Source organism: Leptodactylus fuscus, chromosome 2 (assembly GCF_031893055.1).
Source record: "Leptodactylus fuscus isolate aLepFus1 chromosome 2, aLepFus1.hap2, whole genome shotgun sequence".
Lineage (NCBI taxonomy): Eukaryota > Metazoa > Chordata > Amphibia > Anura > Leptodactylidae > Leptodactylus > Leptodactylus fuscus.
The window spans coordinates 224,295,420-224,309,976 of record NC_134266.1 but is presented as its reverse complement, the minus strand read 5'-3'; the positions used below and the strand labels follow the sequence as shown (position 1 = coordinate 224,309,976).

The 14,557-nt window shown below is 42.8% G+C and overlaps 1 protein-coding gene across 1 annotated transcript in view; it reads right to left on the bottom strand.

The window, feature by feature from the left end:
• Nucleotides 1–13,291, bottom strand: part of ARHGAP9 (Rho GTPase activating protein 9) — an 86,051-nt gene extending 72,760 nt beyond the window's left edge. Inside the window, exon 1 of the mRNA XM_075265759.1 lies at nucleotides 13,176–13,291. The gene's annotated coding sequence lies outside the window, so the exon portion shown is untranslated. The remainder of the gene's footprint in view (nucleotides 1–13,175) is intronic.
• Nucleotides 13,292–14,557: the final 1,266 nt, after the last annotated feature.

The following is a 14,557-nucleotide window of genomic DNA, read 5'->3' as shown; positions in this document are numbered from 1 at the left end:
TACAGGGGCATATCAAATGACCTAACAACTGTTTATACGCAGAAAGAATTGTAAGTCGGTGGACAAATGTTAATACGATTGTTTGCTTTCATACAGTTTGCATTTCTCGGTAGCACTATCCATGTTAACAGATGTGAACATTTTATGGTGACATTAACAATCCAACCACCAGAAACACAAGTGTTTTCTCAGGGTCAGGTTATTCGGAGGTCACATTAATATACTGCAATGTTTGGGAACAAATGCAATGCAATGTTAGTTTGCCCCTTGTAAAAGGGTTTTACGTTAAATCCATTAAACTGGTAAAATATTTTAGATTTATTTAACTTACAGAGTGCCAACATATTCCATAGCACTTTATAGATATTGTCATCACTCATTGCCCCAGTAGGGCTCACACGCTAAATTCCCTATGAGCATGTCTATGGTGAGAACATACAGACTCCATGCAGATGTTGTCCTAGGCTGGATTGAATACCCAGTACTCTACTCTAGTGATGCAAGGCAACAGTGCTAACCACTGAGCCACCAGCCATGGCTGGCAATCTAATTTTTATGAGGGTAGCCCAACTGTCCCCTGATAAGAGATATCTGGGTAAAAAGGAGGATCTGAACATACCCAACCTTCATTCAGCCAGTAGATAAGCATGAAATGACAGTGGTTTAACCCAGATGATAACTCATTAGGGAGAATTTACACTGTCAAATTTTTGCATTCAGTTATGAAGTAAAAATCAGGATTATAAAGATATAACATGAAACATGCCATCAGTCCTTTATGTTTTCTCTTCCATTATAATTAGTATGGCTGTTTCCCTATAGGTATAATGGAAGCAGATAGTTTCTGTAAAAAGCGCTAAGGGAAGAACCGCGATATGTTCCTGCAGCACTTTTTGGCTTCGAGATGCTACATGGGGCGTTAGCCTTAGACTGGTCTTATGTGTATGATCAATCTCTGAAATAATATGGATGTTTGAGGGTCCACTTTATATGTTGCATCCGAGCCGCATCCGTCATGCTTTAACTGCTGGGACACACCTGAACCAAGTACAATATATTTCCAAAGTCCTTGCACTGCTTTTTTTCCTGGTGCAAAACCTTTGCAGGCTGGGGCCCCACGTTGTGAAAACTTAGCATTTTGAGTGCAACAGAAATGCTGCAGCATAAAACACTTCTTTTACAGTACCTGCAAAGTGGATGGGATTCTGGCTAATCCCATCCAACATTGCAAAAAAAAATCTGCAACAGAAAAGCTGCCATTTCAAAAACACATGTGTTTTTGAAATTGCAGCATGTCAATTATACCTGCAGAAATGCTGATGTTTTCCATATAGGTATAATATTGGTAGAACTTCCGCAGAGGAAAATCTTGCTGTCTTTTTGTATGAAAAATATTGCGTAAAAAAATGCAATGCGTTTCCACCGCAGTCTTTTGACTGCAACTCGCTACGTGAGGGCTTAGCCTAATAATCATGTTCTTTCCAGGTTCTTATTTTGCTATGATTATAGCTTATATATATCTTTATAGCAGTCAGAGCTACATTTTTTATACAAAAAGCAAAATCCTCTGTGTGGACTGTGGGGAAGGTAGCTCGGTAAAAGCAATGGCGCGGACCCAACCAGTCATAGAAAGGGACACAAATCTTGCAGCAAAGCAGTTTATGTAAGAAAAACAGCAAAATAAATAAACCTTTACATCAGGCACAAAAAAATGAGCAAAATAAAATACAGCCTCAACTTTAGGCAAAAGAACGTCAAACAAAATCCTGCTTGTCTGAGCGATAACTAAACTGAAAATACTAACTATACATGTGGCTTACTACCAGCCACACGAATCCACCAAAAAAACACTGTACTGTATCACAAGGTTCTTATGGTCAGGGCAGACCCAGGCACTTCCTCTCCAGGCTCTGCACCCTTTTATGGGCCCATAACGAGCCTCAGGACCCACACCTGGGCTGAGTTCTATTCCAGACCCGCCCTGGACCACACCCTCTAAGTGTGTAGACCAGAATCAGGCCAGAATTGGACTGAAGCTCTCTGTTTTGCACTTGAGAAAGGGCCAGTGTAAGGCCCGAAACGCGTCGTGCTGTATTGTATATTATATAATAAATCTTTTGAATTTGGATCCTGGTTCATCATCCTCTTCTGTACACCAGAGAACGTGGTTCTCCCATAACGGACCTCTGGTCCTTTACTCCTCTTCATTATCTCCCCGGTCCTCCGGTGAAGGATTGAACTGCTGCCACTCTCACCTCAATACGCTCTTCAAGTGTTGTGACTGTTCACAGCCCCGTAAGGTGAGAGGCCATCTGGTCTATGTCAACATTTACTTGGCTTCAAATCCATTTTTCACTCTTAATACTACACTTAGTGCGCTCGGTGTCCTCTCTCACATAAGTCAGGAATCTGGGGCTGATATAGCGGGACTCCAGCACTTTGCCTGTCACCTTCTCACTGGACATACAATTAAATCATAACATTATGAATTACTGCAGCTACTATTAGATGATAGATAGGAGCGCATTGTGTACTGTAACAGTATGCAGGGAACTCCTAATCACCCTCTAGTGGGCAACCTGAACAATATATTTTAAAGAAGCTGTCCTAGACTTCAGGTTTTTGGCCTATCCTTACAATATGTCAACAATATGAGATTGGTGAAGGACTAACACTCAGCAGCCCTACCAGTCAGTTCTGCATAGTGTACGGAGCTTGAAAGCAGAGGACTGTGGAATCGCCATACCATGCTATTAGTACCTGCAAGGTGAATAGGATTCTGGTTAATGCCATCTACATATGAATGCAACTGGTTTTCAACTGCACAAATTTCTGCAACAAATTCTTCAGCATGTGGAAGCACTCTAAGGGTAAGTTCACATGGTGTTTTCTGGTCAGGATTTTGAGGCTGTATTCACCTCAAAATCCTGATCAAAAAGACGGCTCCCATTGAAATCAATGGGAGCTGGGCAGTTCTTTTCTCCGGGAGCCTTTTGTTCTGGCTCCCGGAAAAAAAGAAGCGAGATTCTTCTGGCTGATTCACCTTGAGATTTGGCCTGTAGACACTCCCTCTTCCCGACTAGGCCCATTCATTGGGCCTAATCCGGAGTGGAGTGCGCTGGCATTCAGTTGCAGATGCCGGTTTTTTGGTCGGTCAGGTTCTGGACCAAAAACCCCATATTGACTTACCTTTAAATAGACACAAGCCTAACCTGTCAGTCTTACTTCAATAAAACCGTCCCATGAATAGTGACCCTGTACCGTGAAAGGGAACTGAAATTGTCAGCTTCCTCTCTGTAAATCTTTATAATAAAGCACTCATATTCAGAGGCTGATGTTTCTGTATTCTGCAGTTGCCATTAAAACGTGTGATGTCATTGATGATGTTGCATGAATTCCCTGTGGCAGGAGGGGCTGGAGGAAATGCAGAGAACACAGTCTCTGTCATGTCTATACAAGTTCCAGGTTGAGGTTTGCGTGGACATTTGGCTGACTGAGCTTTAGTGGGATCCTTTGTGGCACAACTTATGCATTGTGTTCCTCTAAAAGCCACCACAGAAAAAATTGGGTGGTTTTGCTGTGACAGACCAGCTGGAATTTTTAGAGTTTATAGGAAACCTTGAACTCCATGTGCAATTCAGCTATAATTGGCATTTTGTGGGTTTTAAACTGTGGTTTTAGTTGCCTTGCATAGATGATATTTGTAGGAATCTTATCCACAGTGATACTACTGTAGTTAACAGCAGGTTAGCTGATGGCAGGTTTGCAGCATAACAGTATACTGTTAGTTCCAAAGTGAAATCCAGCAAGCTGCAGCTTCTTTAAAATCCACAAAATTTATTTGAAAATTTCCATTAAAAGTACACAATGAAATTTGTGTGGCACATACTCCTAGGTACAGAGGAAGTATAGCTGACGCATTTCGGATATTTAATCCTTATTCGTAGCTTTATCTAATTGAATATATTTCTTATATATATATCTGACCTGGACTATGGGCTGTATTTTTTCCTTTTCCCCTCTCCCCTCTTGAACATTTGTCGTTAACAGTATACTGGCCCCCTTATACCCCCCACAGTGCAACGGCCCTGTTATGCCTAAACTAACAGTATACTGGCTCTATTATGCCCAGGATTAACAGTATAATGGTCCCTTCTGTCCCTACCCAGCTTAATGGCCCTTTCTTTACCTACATAGTATTATGGCCGTCTTTCCTCCACACACAATATAATGGCCCATTCTTTCCCCACACTGTAAAATGCCCCCTTTGCCCCCACACAATATCCTGACTCCATTTTGCCACAAAGCTTAATGGTTCCATACGCCTGGGGATCAAGCAGTATTTATAGACTTCAACAGTACTTACCGCTCATAGCTCCTTCTCTGTGCTCTGACACCTACACACATGCAGGCTGCTATGAGCAGTAAGTGCTATTGAAGTCTGGAAGCAACCTCGAAAGGTGATCAAAGAGGAACTGAGCTGCAATACTAGACATAGCCATAGTCATATATACAACAATGTGCATGTATAAACATTAAAGAGAACACAATTTATAGCATACATTGATGACTCCTCCACAACACAATATAATGTCCACTTAGAGGCTCACACAAAGTATAATCCCTCCTAGTGGCCCCCACACAGTACGATGACCACTCACTGGCCCTCACACATTAAGGTGTCTCCTCAGTGGCCCATCACACACACATGGCCATCACATATTAAGATTTTCCATCAGTGGTAAATCAAATATTAAAATGCCCCCTTAGTGGTCCATCACATATAAAGATGGCCTATCAATGGACCATTATATATTAAGATGCCCTATTGATGGCCCATTACGTGTTGAGATGCTTTAGCAGTGACCTATCACACATTAAGATGCCTCTCATTGGCCCATCAGACATTAAGATGCCCCTCAGTGGCTCATCAGACATTAAGATGCCCCTCAGTGGCCCATCAGACATTAAGATGCCCCTCAGTGGCCCATCAGACATTAAGATGCCCCTTAGTGGCCCATCAGACAACATGTTAAATGAAACAAAATGAAACACTTTTATTGGCAGTCAGAAGTCTGCTGTTATCTTTATACAGAACCGGTTTATGAAAGGATCAGGGAACTTCAAGAGCGAGAAGCGTGGGTTAATACTAGTGTTACACTGATCATCAAAATAAAATAGAAAAGCCTGTTATTCCCCACATAATTTTATATAGAAAACTAAGTTGCCACATGACAGGTTACTTCTCTTTATAGCCATGTACTCAGTATAAGCAGTTGTCTTGTACTTCCCTATTAGGCATCTGATTTCCTGATTTTATGTAGTGAGTCACTGACATTGGCGTTTTCCTGCAATGTCAATTTTCACAAAACTGAAAAAAGCAAATTACAAAACAATTATATAGTTACAAGGAATACACATCAATTCAGATTACTGGACGGCCTTATGAAAATCCATGTAGTCTTCCCTAATGAAGCTCCTTATGGTCTGCCTGATAGAGAAGGGTGTGACAGTAACTCTAACAGTAAATAAAACCATAGGAACATCATATAAGATAAGATAATCCTTTAATAATCCCACTATGGGGTAATTCATTGTGTTACAGCAGCATGGATAATAATTAGAGATGAGAGAATAGTGAAATATTCGGGATTCGATATTCGTTTCGAGTAGAGCCTCAATATTCGACTATTCGATCGAATATCGAATCCCATTATAGTCTATGGGAAAAAATGATCGTTTCAGGGCAAACCACTATTCGACTAAAGGAGAGTCGCCAAGTCGACGAGTAGCAGGAGGAGAGTGTTTAGGAGGAGCACTGTGCAGTTAAAGTGCATGGACCCCATTATAGTCTATGGGGTCCGTGCGCTTTAACTGCACAGCGCTGGCAGTTTCGCTGATAAAATGTCAGCTCCTTCGTAACATCAAGCTGCCAGCTCTCCTGACTAGCAAGGACGAGCCTGCTGCAGAACTAGCATTGATTTGCTGCGTGGCTCATCCTTGCTAGTCAGGAGAGCTGGCAGCTTGCTGTTATGAGGGAGCTTTCTTTTTCTCATAGGAATGAATTGACCAGCGTTGATTGGCCAGTGTACAGCATTCGTACAATCAACACTGGTTCTTCCGGAGGCTTGTCTGTGAGGAGGCGGAGTCTAAAATCGGACCACAATGGAGACTGCTGTGGGCCAATCTTAGACTCCGCCTCCTCACAGACGAGCCTCTGGCAGAACCTGTGTTGATTGGCCGAATGCTGTACACTGGCCAATCAACGCTGGTCAATGCATTCCTATGAGAAAAAGTCAGCTCCCGCATAAACGCAAGCTGCCAGCTCTCCCAACTAGCAAGGACGAACCTGCTGCAGAACCAGCGTTGATTTGCCGAATGCTATAGCATTCGGCAAATCAATGCTGGTTCTGAATCAAATCTTTACTGCAAATAGCGATAGTATTCGAACGAGTACGAGTATTTCGAATACTGTAGTATTCGTTCGAATACCTACTTGATCGAATACTACTCGCTCATCTCTAATAATAATCCAATAACAAAATACGAGTACAAAAAGCTTCACGGTAGAGGCATTATAGTGACCGTAGGTACAGATAAAAACATAAAGCTAAAGAAGATAGTAGGAGGGATATACTGTATAGCAATAATCTCAATAATATTTTTTTCTTTCTGTACACAAACAGAAGTGTGTGATTGAACACACGATCCACGTGACAGTAAGAGGAAGTGTTAAAAGGACACTAACCTAACACGTATCTTATATTCCACAAAGGAAATAGTGCTTGTTCTTACATTCTCCATCTGTGTGATGGCATGTTCACAATACTTTTAGGTATATTCGGATGGTTAAGTCGTAGCAGATGACAGTAAGTATCCAAATAAAACATAACTGTTAATAGGTCATATATATTAAGTGTAACATCTAAATAAACACACATATAACACTAATGTTAACCAAAAGGGAACAGGTCACTGTAAAGAGGATTCCCCAAGAATGTTCCTAAGATCTCCAATGCTATACAGAGAAGATGGATAGGTCTTATCGGAGTATATACTTATAATCTACTAGTGACCAACGATGGCAGAGGAGATTGATGAGGAGGCGGAAAAATCCACCGCCTTGATGTGGGAGTCACCAGTAAGGGATGTCGGGCACACAAGCACTGCTGTACTGTTGCACTTTTCCTGTACCCCATAAAGACTCCTGCCCTGGCAAAGGCCCAGACTTGACCTCAAAAGTATAACCTGTCCAGTACCGAGACAGAAACCATATACTCCAGTAAGTCCCATCCACCTAATCTGTATAGTATTGGAGGATTTAGGAGCATTCTTGGGGTCTCCCCTCTATAGTGGTTACATTAATGATATATATATGTTTATTTTGTTACTTTCTGCAATTGTTGTAAACCCTCGCCCTCTACCCCACTGTGCCAGTCGGTCACTGTTAGTATTATATCTACCTGTATATTTTGTGTATTGTATGTAAACCCCCAAATGTAAAGCACCATGGAATTAATAGTGCTATATAAATAAACAATAATAATAATAATAATAATAATAATTGTTGGTTGCGACCTGCACTGAGTGACGTTGTGTTTTTTAAATATGAGCTATTAAAAACTACTTTTTATGTGATACTGAGCCTCTTGTACTGTGACTTATGATTCATCTCATTGGGTCTGGTTTTGATTACTGATTTTTACATTTGGTTTATATTCTATAGTTACAAATTATGTGGTCTTGGTATTGAATGCAAATACAGTGAAACCATTTTTAAAATTGCATTGAAAAAGTTGAGAGCAGTCTTCTCAGAAAAGATGGCCAGTACGTAGAATACTTATGGAGGAAATAGTCACCGGAAATCTGGTCTGGGTGGTTTTGTGGAGATGATCCATTGTATGAACTGTTTCAATTTAAAACTACAACCATGAAAGGGTTAAAAACTACAGGTTAATTTAATCTTTGCCATGGTTATTGCGCATTCAACAATGGTGCATCATCATGTCACACCATTATTACTGCATGTGACTATATCTTAAAAGCAATGTTTTTGGATGCTATGGATTTGGTTGCTTACAGCATCCATTAGTTGTCAATAGTTGTCTCCTCAAAAGGCTCAGAATGGGATTTAAAAAAAAAAAAAACTGAAAAAAACCCAATACTTAAAGTGGTTGTCCAAGCAAAAATGGACACTAAATTTAGTGTTTATATAGGCTGGGAGAGATGAAAAAAAAAATCATACTCACCTTTCCTGGGTGCTCTGGGGCATGTCTGTGATGTAGGTGGGCTCAGCCATCAATCAACCAGCTTTAGGGATGAGCCAAACCCACGATGTTCAGTACGTACCCAAATGTGCGGTTTGGGTCGCTCATCACTACCCAACAGTAAACCCCTTTTAAATGCTTTATGGCATTCCCAAATGACTTGTGTATTACTTTATTATTCCTGGAAATTCATAGTCTTCATGATAGATAATAACTTCCAAATGACTTGTGTATTATTTCATTATGGTCTTCACGATAGATCATAACTCCCAGTGTGTCTAAAGTATTCCATCCTCATCATCAGCCAAATTAAAGCTTCCACTTGAAACTTCAGTCTGAATAAAAAAGGAACTACAGTATATGGATCATAGGGTTAAAAAGGGGTTGCCCATAGCATGACGCATTGCTCCATTTATACTTAGGTTTGATTTGACGAATGTCCCCAATTGTAGTAGCGCTGGATAATAATTGTCTACTAATATACATATTTTACCGCCAAAGTTCTAGGTCTGCTCAGATGTAGTCCACTTGCCATATCTTAGCAAGCTCTTAAATACTAATACAAGAATGTAGCGCTACAGTGTAGCTGTATGGCACACAATAGTGACCATTGTTAATCTGCAGTCCAGTGGCAATGGCTCAGTGGCCAACCAGGTCAATGTTGATATGGAATTTCTATGTTCATCATTGTATTCACATTTCTGTAAGGCTCATCAGTTTCCCCTCACAATCCAAAAATATACTTGTAAGTCACTGTGCAGTCATGTTTGTCTGCTCTCAGTTAGGGCCAATACCATATCCTGTATTTGAGGTCATAATATCTAGAGATGAGCGAACACTAAAATGTTCGAGGTTCGAAATTCGATTCGAACAGCCGCTCACTGTTCGAGTGTTCGAATGGGTTTCGAACCCCATTATAGTCTATGGGGAACATAAACTCGTTAAGGGGGAAACCCAAATTCGTGTCTGGAGGGTCACCAAGTCCACTATGACACCCCAGGAAATGATACCAACACCCTGGAATGACACTGGGACAGCAGGGGAAGCATGTCTGGGGGCATAAAAGTCACTTTATTTCATGGAAATCCCTGTCAGTTTGCGATTTTCGCAAGCTAACTTTTCCCCATAGAAATGCATTGGCCAGTGCTGACTGGCCAGAGTACGGAACTCGACCAATCAGCGCTGGCTCTGCTGGAGGAGGCGGAGTCTAAGATCGCTCCACACCAGTCTCCATTCAGGTCCGACCTTAGACTCCGCCTCCTCCGGCAGAGCCAGCGCTGATTGGCCGAAGGCTGGCCAATGCATTCCTATGCGAATGCAGAGACTTAGCAGTGCTGAGTCAGTTTTGCTCAACTACACATCTGATGCACACTCGGCACTGCTACATCAGATGTAGCAATCTGATGTAGCAGAGCCGAGGGTGCACTAGAACCCCTGTGCAAACTCAGTTCACGCTAATAGAATGCATTGGCCAGCGCTGATTGGCCAATGCATTCTATTAGCCCGATGAAGTAGAGCTGAATGTGTGTGCTAAGCACACTCATTCAGCACTGCTTCATCACGCCAATACAATGCATTAGCCAGTGCTGATTGGCCAGAGTACGGAATTCGGCCAATCAGCGCTGGCCAATGCATTCTATTAGCCCGATGAAGTAGAGCTGAATGTGTGTGCTAAGCACACACATTCAGCACTGCTTCATCACGCCAATACAATGCATTAGCCAGTGCTGATTGGCCAGAGTACGGAATTCGGCCAATCAGCGCTGGCCAATGCATTCTATTAGCCCGATGAAGTAGAGCTGAATGTGTGTGCTAAGCACACACATTCAGCACTGCTTCATCACGCCAATACAATGCATTAGCCAGTGCTGATTGGCCAGAGTACGGAATTCGGCCAATCAGCGCTGGCCAATGCATTCTATTAGCCCGATGAAGTAGAGCTGAATGTGTGTGCTAAGCACACACATTCAGCACTGCTTCATCACGCCAATACAATGCATTAGCCAGTGCTGATTGGCCAGAGTACGGAATTCGGCCAATCAGCGCTGGCTCTGCTGGAGGAGGCGGAGTCTAAGGTCGGACCTGAATGGAGACTGGTGTGGAGCGATCTTAGACTCCGCCTCCTCCAGCAGAGCCAGCGCTGATTGGTCGAGTTCCGTACTCTGGCCAATCAGCGCTGGCCAATGCATTCTATTAGCCCGATGAAGTAGAGCTGAATGTGTGTGCTTAGCACACACATTCAGCTCTACTTCATCAGGCTAATAGAATACATTGGCCAATCAGCGCTGGCCAATGCATTCTATTAGCTTGATGAAGCAGAGTGTGCACAAGGGTTCAAGCGCACCCTCGGCTCTGATGTAGCAGAGCTGAGGGTGCACAAGGGTTCAAGTGCACCCTCGGCTCTCCTACATCAGAGCCGAGGGTGCGCTTGAACCCTTGTGCAGCCTCGGCTCTGCTACATCAGAGCCGAGGGTGCGCTTGAACCCTTGTGCACACTCTGCTTCATCAAGCTAATAGAATGCATTGGCCAGCACTGATTGGCCAGAGTACGGAATTCGGCCAATCAGCGCTGGCCAATGCATCCCTATGGGAAAAAGTTTATCTCACAAAAATCACAATTACACACCCGATAGAGCCCCAAAAAGTTATTTTTAATAACATTCCCCCCTAAATAAAGGTTATCCCTAGCTATCCCTGCCTGTACAGCTATCCCTGTCTCATAGTCACAAAGTTCACATTCTCATATGACCCGGATTTGAAATCCACTATTCGTCTAAAATGGAGGTCACCTGATTTCGGCAGCCAATGACTTTTTCCAATTTTTTTCAATGCCCCCGGTGTCGTAGTTCCTGTCCCACCTCCCCTGCGCTGTTATTGGTGCAAAAAAGGCGCCAGGGAAGGTGGGAGGGGAATCGAATTTTGGCGCACTTTACCACGCGGTGTTCGATTCGATTCGAACATAGCGAACACCCTGATATCCGATCGAACATGTGTTCGATAGAACACTGTTCGCTCATCTCTAATAATATCTCATAATCATTTTACTTAATATTGACTTATTTTAGCCACATAGGTCAGATCTTAGCCACTGCTTACTGCTACAGTAATCTCCTTTTATTTAGTATCTAGGCAGGCGCAGGCAGCAGAGAGTCTCCTTAGAAAAACAGTACGAGTGTATATAAACTGTGATGTCACCATGGATTGGCAATGTTGTTGTGTCAGAAAAGAAAGACCATATGTTTAAATGCCAAAACCCAAATTTTACTGAGCACAGTATCTACAAGTTAGCATAGTTTACAAGTCAATGGCAACTCTCCTGTCTCCACAGGCATCGCCCCCACTAACAAGGTCAAGCCTCCAGTGTCTCACAACACAATAGACTGTTTCCTGGGACGTCATGGTCCGGACAGGAACATGGTGCCAATGGACTGATGAACCATCTCCCAAAAAGGTGCAGCGGCTCCTTTATACATAACAAGTTCTTGCAACAGCATAACCCAAATGTCACACTGCAGCTGACAATGGGTCATACCATGGACATGCCAGAATACTCCCTCCATGGTACAACTCCTAGGTACAACCAAAGTTCTGTAGCGTCACTTGTACCAGCAAGAAAAGCAGCAATCCACATGTTGCATCACAAAGCACTGACACATTGCAACAGTGCATTGATACACCCACATGTCATTATGCCAAATGTATGGGTCTGTGGGCTTCTTCTCATGGACAAATATACGCTCTTATAACCTGCTACACAGGAGTTCCTAACCTGTCTTGGGAAGGGACACCGTATATGGCCATCAGCGGGCACCTACCTAAAGTTGCTAAATGCAAAGGTTGGCCTATACTCCTCTACAGACCCTTGCTCTCCAATACTTTCCACATGAGAACATCTTTCATGTCTATGTAACTATGAATCATAACTCAGTCTCTCTACGTAGTGAGAAGCAATATTATTTCCTCTTTAATGTGTGAGCGGTCCCCTTATCTATGTGTCCCCCGTATAGACATAAAGGTTCCACATATGGTTTGTCTGACCCTGCTTCATACTGTATTATAAAAGATCATACACACAGCACATGCCAACAAAGCACAGAGCTGCAGACTGTAGTGTCGCACTAGTGTCTAGCCTAAAACGCTACCAAGAGAGGGGCCATTGTTGACTGCAATTAACTCTTTCAGTGCTACAGTTTGTGATCACTATAGATAGATAGATAATCCTTTAATAGTCCCATAGTGGGGAAATTTCAGACAGGCATATCAGTGATATGCCTGTGCATTATTGATTTTCTTAATATTAATGAGAAGGAATTATAAGTAGATTTGTTCGATCTGAAGTCTATTACTAAATAGCTGTAACTAACTAACTGAGACACGTCTCACCTCACGCTGGTGAGATGTCCCCCTGTTGTCCCCTGAAGACTATATAATCGGATTATCTGTGATAATCTCTTTATGCTCCATTACTAAGCACATCAGGTCACCAGACTGGCTCTATATACATGTATACTTTATGCCTATACAATCAAACTGACATTCCATATACATCCCTAATGCATATCAGTGTATGGAACTTTTATTAAGACTTTTTATTAATACACTTCAAAGCACAAAAAAATCTGTTGCAAAAAATCTTTGTATATTTTTTTTATATATGTTCCAACGCAAAAGCAAAACCCAGAAGAGCAGTAATACTTACAGTAGATGTCAGCTGATCATGGAAATGAAAGGGCCGTGAATACGAGCTCTATATTCCCACTACTGCCTACATTACCCACTACAAGGAGTCTCCAAAATACTTCCAGAACACTTATCTTTTGACATGGCAGATCTTCCGAGTCCATCGGATGAAATTTTGCACAGCAATCCCCACCCCGATTTATTATTTCCAAGCAAGAAGTCACTCACCAAGTAAAACTGGGCAGAGAGGAAATATTACTTTTCAGCAGACAATCCTCATCCTTCTGAATGATTCCTCCAGCAGGGTTACAGTGCGCTCTGTGTGTCTCTGGCTTTTTCACAAACTTCACCACCAGGCACGAAGGGGAAAGAACACGCTCTGTGTATGAGCGATAGTGTTCTGTGAAGTGACAATCATCACCACTTCCTGTCTGTAACATTGTCTCTTTGCTTCTTTAGTTTCATGAACATCATCCACACCCCACTATAGTTCACCTGCATCCTCTGAAAGGTTTTGCTTTTCAGTTACAGGCCCCATATTACAAGGCGCACAGCAGAATGTTAGGGAGGGGGCATTTGCAATCAAATATCTGCCTCATATACGGTGACCCCCTGTAAATTCACATGTATAACAACTTTTATGTGATTCAGCAGCCAAGCCACTACAGACACCGAGACAAGATGGCCTGTAACCCAATGCTACATGACCGAAGCTTTCACATAAACAGTATAAAACACAGCAAAAATAATTACTTCTACTTCTGACTAGAGATGAGCGAACACTAAAATGTTCGAGGTTCGAAATTCGATTCGAACAGCCGCTCACTGTTCGAGTGTTCGAATGGGTTTCGAACCCCATTATAGTCTATGGGGAACATAAACTCGTTAAGGGGGAAACCCAAATTCGTGTCTGGAGGGTCACCAAGTCCACTATGACACCCCAGGAAATGATACCAACACCCTGGAATGACACTGGGACAGCAGGGGAAGCATGTCTGGGGGCATAAAAGTCACTTTATTTCATGGAAATCCCTGTCAGTTTGCGATTTTCGCAAGCTAACTTTTCCCCATAGAAATGCATTGGCCAGTGCTGATTGGCCAGAGTACGGAACTCGACCAATCAGCGCTGGCTCTGCTGGAGGAGGCGGAGTCTAAGATAGCTCCACACCAGTCTCCATTCAGGTCCGACCTTAGACTCCGCCTCCTCCGGCAGAGCCAGCGCTGATTGGCCGAAGGCTGGCCAATGCATTCCTATGCGAATGCAGAGACTTAGCAGTGCTGAGTCAGTTTTGCTCAACTACACATCTGATGCACACTCGGCACTGCTACATCAGATGTAGCAATCTGATGTAGCAGAGCCGAGGGTGCACTAGAACCCCTGTGCAAACTCAGTTCACGCTAATAGAATGCATTGGCCAGCGCTGATTGGCCAATGCATTCTATTAGCCCGATGAAGTAGAGCTGAATGTGTGTGCTAAGCACACACATTCAGCACTGCTTCATCAAGCCAATACAATGCATTAGCCAGTGCTGATTGGCCAGAGTACGGAATTCGGCCAATCAGCGCTGGCCAATGCATTCTATTAGCCCGATGAAGTAGAGCTGAATGT